Raw genomic sequence first — 7,629 nt, forward strand, 5'->3', positions numbered from 1 at the left:
GGTATGGTTTCAGAAATTAACTTGGTGGGTGATACAAATGATTGGTGGGTGGATACTGGTGCAACAAGGCATATTTGTGCAGATAGAAATCTATTCACCACTTACCAAGAGATTAATGGCGAAAATCTGTATATGGGGAATGCCTCTACATCTACTGTAAAGGGGAAGGGCAAAGTGATACTCTCACTTACTTCTGAAAAGCAATTGGCCCTCCTTGATGTACTCCACGTACCTGATATTCGCAAAAACCTTGTGTCTGGTCCTGTTCTCGTTTCAAAAGGGTTTAAGCTTGTCTTTGAGTCTGACAAAGTTGTAATAACTAAGGGAGGACAATATGTAGGGAAGGGATACCTCACTAATGGTCTCTTCAAACTGAACATTAAGCCTATTGATGCTTGTACTACTATTACTACTACTATGAATAAAATATCTAATGCTTCTACCTACTTGCTTGAGTCTATTGATCTATGGCATGCTAGATTAGGGCATGTGAATTATCGCTCTTTAACTAGAATGGTAAACTTAGGATTGATATCAAAGTGCAATCCTAATAAAGCTGCTGCACACAAATGTGAAGTTTGTACAGAATCCAAATTTAAAAGACAATCTTTCAAATCTGTGGAAAGATCAAAAGAAGTATTGGGATTAATACATACTGACCTTTGTGACTTCAAGGCAACACCATCTCGTGGAGGGAAAAATTATTACATTTCCTTTATAGATGATTGCAGCAAATACTGCTATGTATATTTAATATATAGCAAAGATGAAGCCTTGGATATGTTTAAAAATTACAAGGCAGAAGTAGAGAATCAACTTGACAGAAAAATTAAGATCATAAGATCTGATAGAGGTGGAGAATACGAATCCAATGCATTTTTGGATTTCTGTTCTTCACATGGAATTGTTCATCAAACGACTGCACCTTACACTCCACAACAAAATGGAGTTGCAGAGCGTAAAAATCGAACTTTTAGAGAAATGATCAATTCCATGTTAAATAGTTCTGGAGTTCCACACAATTTGTGGGGTGATTGTCTCTTTGCTGCAAATGAAATATTGAATCGAGTTCCTCACAAGAACACAAATCAGTCACCATATGAAGTTTGGAAAGAAAGAAAACCTTCATATAAAAAGCTGAAAGTGTGGGGTTGTCTTGCTAAAGTTCGAGTTCCTCTTCCAAAGAGAACAAAACTTGGACCTAAAACTATAGATTGTGTATTTATTGGATATGCAAAGAATAGTGCAGCTTATCGTTTTCTAGTATTCAAATCTGAGATTTGTGACATAAATGTCAATACAATAATAGAGAGTGATGATGCTGAGTTCTTTGAACATATTTTCCCATACAAGGAAGAAAGAATCAGCTTCACAAACAAAAGAGCACGTGATATAAATCAAAATTCATCTACAAGTGTTCAACAAAATGAACAAGGCTCATCGTCTAGTGCTCAACAAAATGAAGATAATGAGGAGATTGAACCTAGAAGAGCAAGTAAGAGGGCAAGAGTTGCTAAAGACTTTGGACCTGATTTCCTTACTTATATCACCGAAGGAGAACCACAAACTTATAAGGAAGCTATGGCATCTCCGGAATCTCCTTTTTGGAAGGAAGCAATTAATAATGAGATGGAATCCATTATGTATAATAATACATGGCAATTGGTAGACTTACCTCCTGGAAGTAAACCAATTGGTTTTAAATGGATTTTTAAGAAGAAATTAAAACCCGATGGTACTATAGATAAATATAAGGCTCGCCTAGTAGCCAAAGGATACCGTCAAAAGGAAGGGTTAGATTTCTTTGATACATATGCACCTGTTTCTCGAATTACTTCCATTAGAATGCTAATAGCAATAGCATCTGTATTTAATTTGGAAATACACCAAATGGATGTAAAAACTGCATTTTTAAATGGTGAACTAGAGGAAGAAGTGTATATGGAACAACCAGAAGGCTTTGTGGTTAAAGGTCAAGAGCACAAAGTTTGTAAACTTGTGAAGTCTTTATATGGGTTAAAACAAGCACCCAAACAATGGCACGAAAAATTTGATTATACACTATTGTCACATGGATTCAAAATAAATGAATGTGACAAATGTGTGTATGTCAAAAACTATCGAAATAATTCGTGTGTGATCATCTGTTTGTATGTTGATGATATGCTCATCATGGGTACAAACAAGGATGTAATTAATTCCACAAAGAGTTTTTTGAGCTCATGCTTTGACATGAAAGATTTGGGTAAGGCGGAAGTAATACTTGGAATTCAAATTCATAGAGGTAATAATGGTTATATCCTTACTCAATCTCACTATGTGGAAAAGGTGTTAAAGAAATTTGGACACTTCGATGATAGACCAATCACTACTCCCTTTGATCCCAACACTAGACTGGTCAAAAATGAAGGAGATGGAATTTCTCAATTAAGGTACTCTCAAGTGATTGGGAGCTTAATGTATATCATGAATAGTACTAGACCGGATATTGCATTCTCGGTTAGCAAACTAAGTCGATATACAAGTAATCCCGGAAAGGATCATTGGAATGCCTTAGTTAGATTATTAAGATATTTAAAGCATACCATAAACTATGATCTACATTATAATCAATATCCAGCTGTGTTAGAAGGATATAGTGATGCTAATTGGATTTCCAATAGCACCGGATCAAGATCCACGAGTGGATATGTGTTTACACTTGGAGGTGGCGCCGTGTCATGGAGGTCGTCCAAGCAAACGTGTATTGCACGATCAACAATGGAATCGGAATTTATTGCTTTAGACAAGGCTGGAGAGGAAGCGGAATGGCTTCGAAATTTCCTAGAAGATATTCCATTGTGGCCTAAGCCTTTGACAACAATATGTGTATATTGTGATAATAAAGCTACCGAAGCTAGAGCCAAAAATAAAATTTACAATGGGAAGTCAAGGCATATAAGGCGAAGACATAATACTATAAAACAATTGCTCCATAATGGAACCATTTCCATTGATTATGTGAAGTCAAAGGACAATATAGCAGATCCTTTGACAAAAGGCCTACCAAAGGAGCAAATTGTTTCAACATCGAGGGGAATGGGTTTAAAGCCAATTCAATGAACTCACTCGGCGGAAACCTAACCTAGTTGATTGGAGATCCCATGGTCTAGGTTCAATAGGCAAACTGGTTGAGAAGGTTCAAGAGTTTAAGAACACACTATTTATTCATTCCTTTGATGTACCACGTGTGTTACCTGTCGACGTATAGGGTGAATACTATATTCTTAATGATACTAATATCCTTTGATTAGGAGGAATATGGCAGGATATTCTTAATTAGTGTCACCTATATGAGAGTGATGTGGGTCGCATCTATGAGAATTACATGGCTACATTCTCTAGAGCTCTCATGAATTCGGGATATGTTCAGGACCAAAATGAACACAACCGTAAGAACCGAAATGTGCTAGGTTCGGTAGGTGTGACATTTGTTGTCTTGGTTTACTATAAACGCGAATAGTTCAAGAAGTCATTTCACTACCTCGCAAAGTAAATCCGACAAGTGATCCCTAAGGAAGGTTCAAGTCCAAAAGACACCTCTCCTGATACCTATCGAGTCTTCCTTTCTCTCGGGTTACCAAAAGAGCTGTTATTATTTGTTCTTATTTTCTATTCAAATGTGGGGTATTCTCGGTGTTTGAATAGAAAATGTGGGGTATTGTTAGAACCGATTGGAATAGCTAGTGCTCCCTTATCCCACATAGGAGATAAGGCCATACTTTGATCTCTTTATATATGTTTCCACAAGAAACATATTAAATAGACAAAGTGAAGGTGGAGGCCCATTGAGTGGGAATCAAGACCTTTGCATTGACAATATTGGAAAATTTGATATATATATATATATATATATATATATTCAATATATCAAAGAGGGCCTTGGGCCTTGGGGCACTTGGGCCTTGGGCCGAAATTAAAATTCCAATAAAACCATTTCTTTTATAAATTCGGATAAAGATAATATTTTTTGGAAAATCTGATCCAAAAACAGTTTTTGGAAAAACTGATCCCAAAACGGTTGTAACTGTTCAAATCAAATTCAAATTGATTGAACAGTTACGTCTCCTTCTTCTTGTCCGCTCTTTATAAAAGAGGCATGCATGTTCATTGGAGAATAAGAAAAAATCGTTTTCTGACATCTCTTCTCATAAAACACTCGAGAGAAACACAAGTGAAGTTCGCTAGGTTTCAAGGCAACGGTGCCACGCCTTGGAACGAGAGTTGTATCCTGCAGGGCAGTCGTCTACGATCAACCACAGCACCTGTGTGGGGACGAAATTCTGTCTTAGGACATTGCGTTGCATACGCAAGCCTCTCTCAACCAACCAAGTCAGTGATTGCATTTTTGTTAATTCAATTTGTTTTAGTATTGTGATCTTTGGATATATATTATAGTTGCGATTCTTTCATTTAGTTCTTAAATATATATTGTGTATTTGCGATAAAAGATTGATCAGGAGGGTACTCATACCCCACGTGGTTTAACATTTCTAACCATACGTGAGTCCAATTCCTCACCCATGCCACACAGATTGCTTCAATTATAGCCAAATCTCAGCATCAACTGCACTGGGCACATTAACTTTAAAAGAAAAGGCACCAATAAATTGACCATTAGCATATTTGAAAATACCTCCAGAACCACCCGAACTCGGGTTTCTAAGCAACCCCACAATTTGTTAAACTACATAAAACTTTCACTGAATTCATCGGAGATATATAAGTAGAATGAATCATATTTCTCAAATTTGGTGTGTACAGTACAACAACTACGAACTCTTTACATAGCATGGTGTGTTGGGATTTCTACCTCAAGAAGATGACGATGAGAGTTGAATATACTACCATAACCATTGCCAACAAGACCAGGACTGGCCGACTGGGTATGTGGATGAAGTTCTCTTCTACAGCAATGATGATCCATGCAGGCACCAACTCTAGAGTCTAGAACTTTCTCTTAAAAAAAATAAAAATTGTCCGAGACCCTGATTTTCTACAAAAAAAAACTGTGGACTGTACACTGTTCTTTGGCTAAAATCGCATATTCTCACCAAATCTTTCCGCTCCTAACTCATGATTTCTAGGTGATTCTAGAACTAGCTGAACTAAGAAATCTAGACCTGATTTTTTTTTTTTTGACGGTTGGAAAGCTGAAAAAAATCAGTTCAACATTTTTGCGGTCCATCACTTGAAACAACTCTTAAAACTCATGTTTTACCAAAGATGAGGTTATGGCATAAGAGAATTTCAATAAAAAATAGTGTTGACAAGGTTTGACATGTTACGAATGCAACGAATGTTAGAATATGTTAAGACCACTTTTATTCATTTTGTGTCAAAAAAAAAAAAAAAGCAACCCGGCCATTAAATAGCGACACGGGACTACATATTTTGTCATGATTGAGTTCCTGTTCTCGTAGAACACATGCATGTCTAACCAAATTCATTCAACTATATTCTAGATTCAGACTGCAAATGAAAAATATAAATGCATACTATGACTTTGAAGTTGCACTTTATAAGCAATTTTGATTATGTATAGTTGACCACGGTGATGTAAATTCAAGTCACTCTAAATATCAGACCAATTAAAGAAGAAATAAATAACTGGAAAATAGAGCTACATTAACCCATTTCACCTATATGTTTGACCAAATATATTCCCTATTATAAAAAAAAAAAAAAAAACTGAGGATGGTCTCGATTTTCGGGATGTAGAAATAGTCGCGGAAAATTATATGCTGCAACTCGCAGCGCATTGGAATTTCTATTTTCTAATGGTGTTTGACATCAAATTGAATGGGGGCGCTAGACCCACATTTTATGTATCGAATCATATATTTTCAGCAGAGAGAAAAAACCCTAGAGAGAGAAAAAATCTTGGGAGCCGCGTGGTCTTTCTTGCCTGTCCGGCTGTGCCTCGGCGCTGGCGCTGGCCTCTGGCCTCGCCGGTGCACGGTGCGTGCGGCCGGACGGGTGGTCTGGTTCGTTGGCATGTTTGTGGCTCAGTGGCTGGGGTTGGGAAGCTGCTTTTCTCGTCGTGCTCATGTGCAGGAGGCGGCTAAACGTGGATCGGGTTGGTGGCTGCTAGGTGGGATCGATGTTGTTTGGCTCTATGGCGCTGCAGTGGGACTGACTGTTGAAACTCAATATACTAAATGCAGACAACGTACTGCACTCTCACTCAATTCAAGGAAACCATAAGGTATGGCTTATAAAGCCTTACAAAGAAAACTGAAAAGCAAACAGCCTTACATAGAAAACTGAAAAGCAAACAGCACTCTAGAAACATGGAGCATGAAACAAGGAAAAGCAAACAGCACATGGAATGAAAAAGTTCAAACCCACCGCACTACCCTATTTAAGGGAATATTGACATAAAGCAATAACACAAAACATATTTTAATAACCTTGACAGCTCCAACAAATCCTCCCTTAAACTGATGTTCATTGCATCGCATCAGTTTATACCTGGCACCAGACACATTCCAAGCAAGTCTCGAATTTTTTCGAACACCTCTAGCTTCAGTGGTTTAATCATAGCATCTGCAATTTGATCTTGTGTGTTGCAATAAACCAGCTCCACAGTTCCATCCTTGGTAAGCTGTCGAAGAAAGTGAAAACGTACATCAATGTGTTTACTTCTCCCATGCATTACTGGGTTCTTCGAAAGTTTTATGGTTGAGCTATTGTCACAATACACTGTAGTACACCCTCTTTGTGCATGACCAAGCCTTTCAAAAATTCTGCGCATCCACACTCCTTGACAAGCACAGTAAGCAGCAGCAATGAACTCTGCTTCGGTGGTAGATAAAGTAACCACAGGTTGCTTTTTGGAAGACCATGAGACTGCTCCATCACTAAACATGAAAATATACCCTGATGTACTTTTTCGATCATCCACATCACCTGCATAATCACTATCAGTGAATGCCTCAAGCTTCTCTTCACCATTCCTTCTATATAGAACTCCCAAATTGATAGTGCCTTTAAGATACCTGAGCACCCTCTTAGCAGCTTGCATATGTAACTCAGTTGGACTTGACATAAACCTACTAATTAAGCTTACCACATACATGAGGTCAGGCCTAGTTGCGGTCAAGTACATGAGACTCCCCACTATTTGCTTGTACATGGTGGCATCTACCTTCACACCCCCTTCATCCTTCATTAATTTGAACCCAGGAACAATTGGATTCCTCACTGAGTTGGCTTTCTCCATTCCGAACCTTTCCAAAATCTCACTTGCATATTTCTTTTGGCAGATATAAATACCAGCTTCATTTTGAACAACTTCAACACCAAGAAAATAACGCATCATTCCAAGATCAGACATATCAAATTCGTCCTTCATCGACTTCTTGAATTCCTCAAACATATATTCATCATTGCCAGTAAATATAAGATCATCAACATATAAACTAACAATGAGAATTTTACCTCCTTCACTCGACTTCACAAATAGAGTGTGCTCATGAGGACATCTTTCAAACCCTTCTTTGATGAAATATGCTTCAATACGACTGTACCATGCACGTGGAGCCTGCTTGAGTCCGTACAGGGCTTTATTTAGCTTGTATACCTTTA

The sequence above is a fragment of the Rosa rugosa genome, chromosome 1, assembly GCF_958449725.1.
Source record: "Rosa rugosa chromosome 1, drRosRugo1.1, whole genome shotgun sequence".
Lineage (NCBI taxonomy): Eukaryota > Viridiplantae > Streptophyta > Magnoliopsida > Rosales > Rosaceae > Rosa > Rosa rugosa.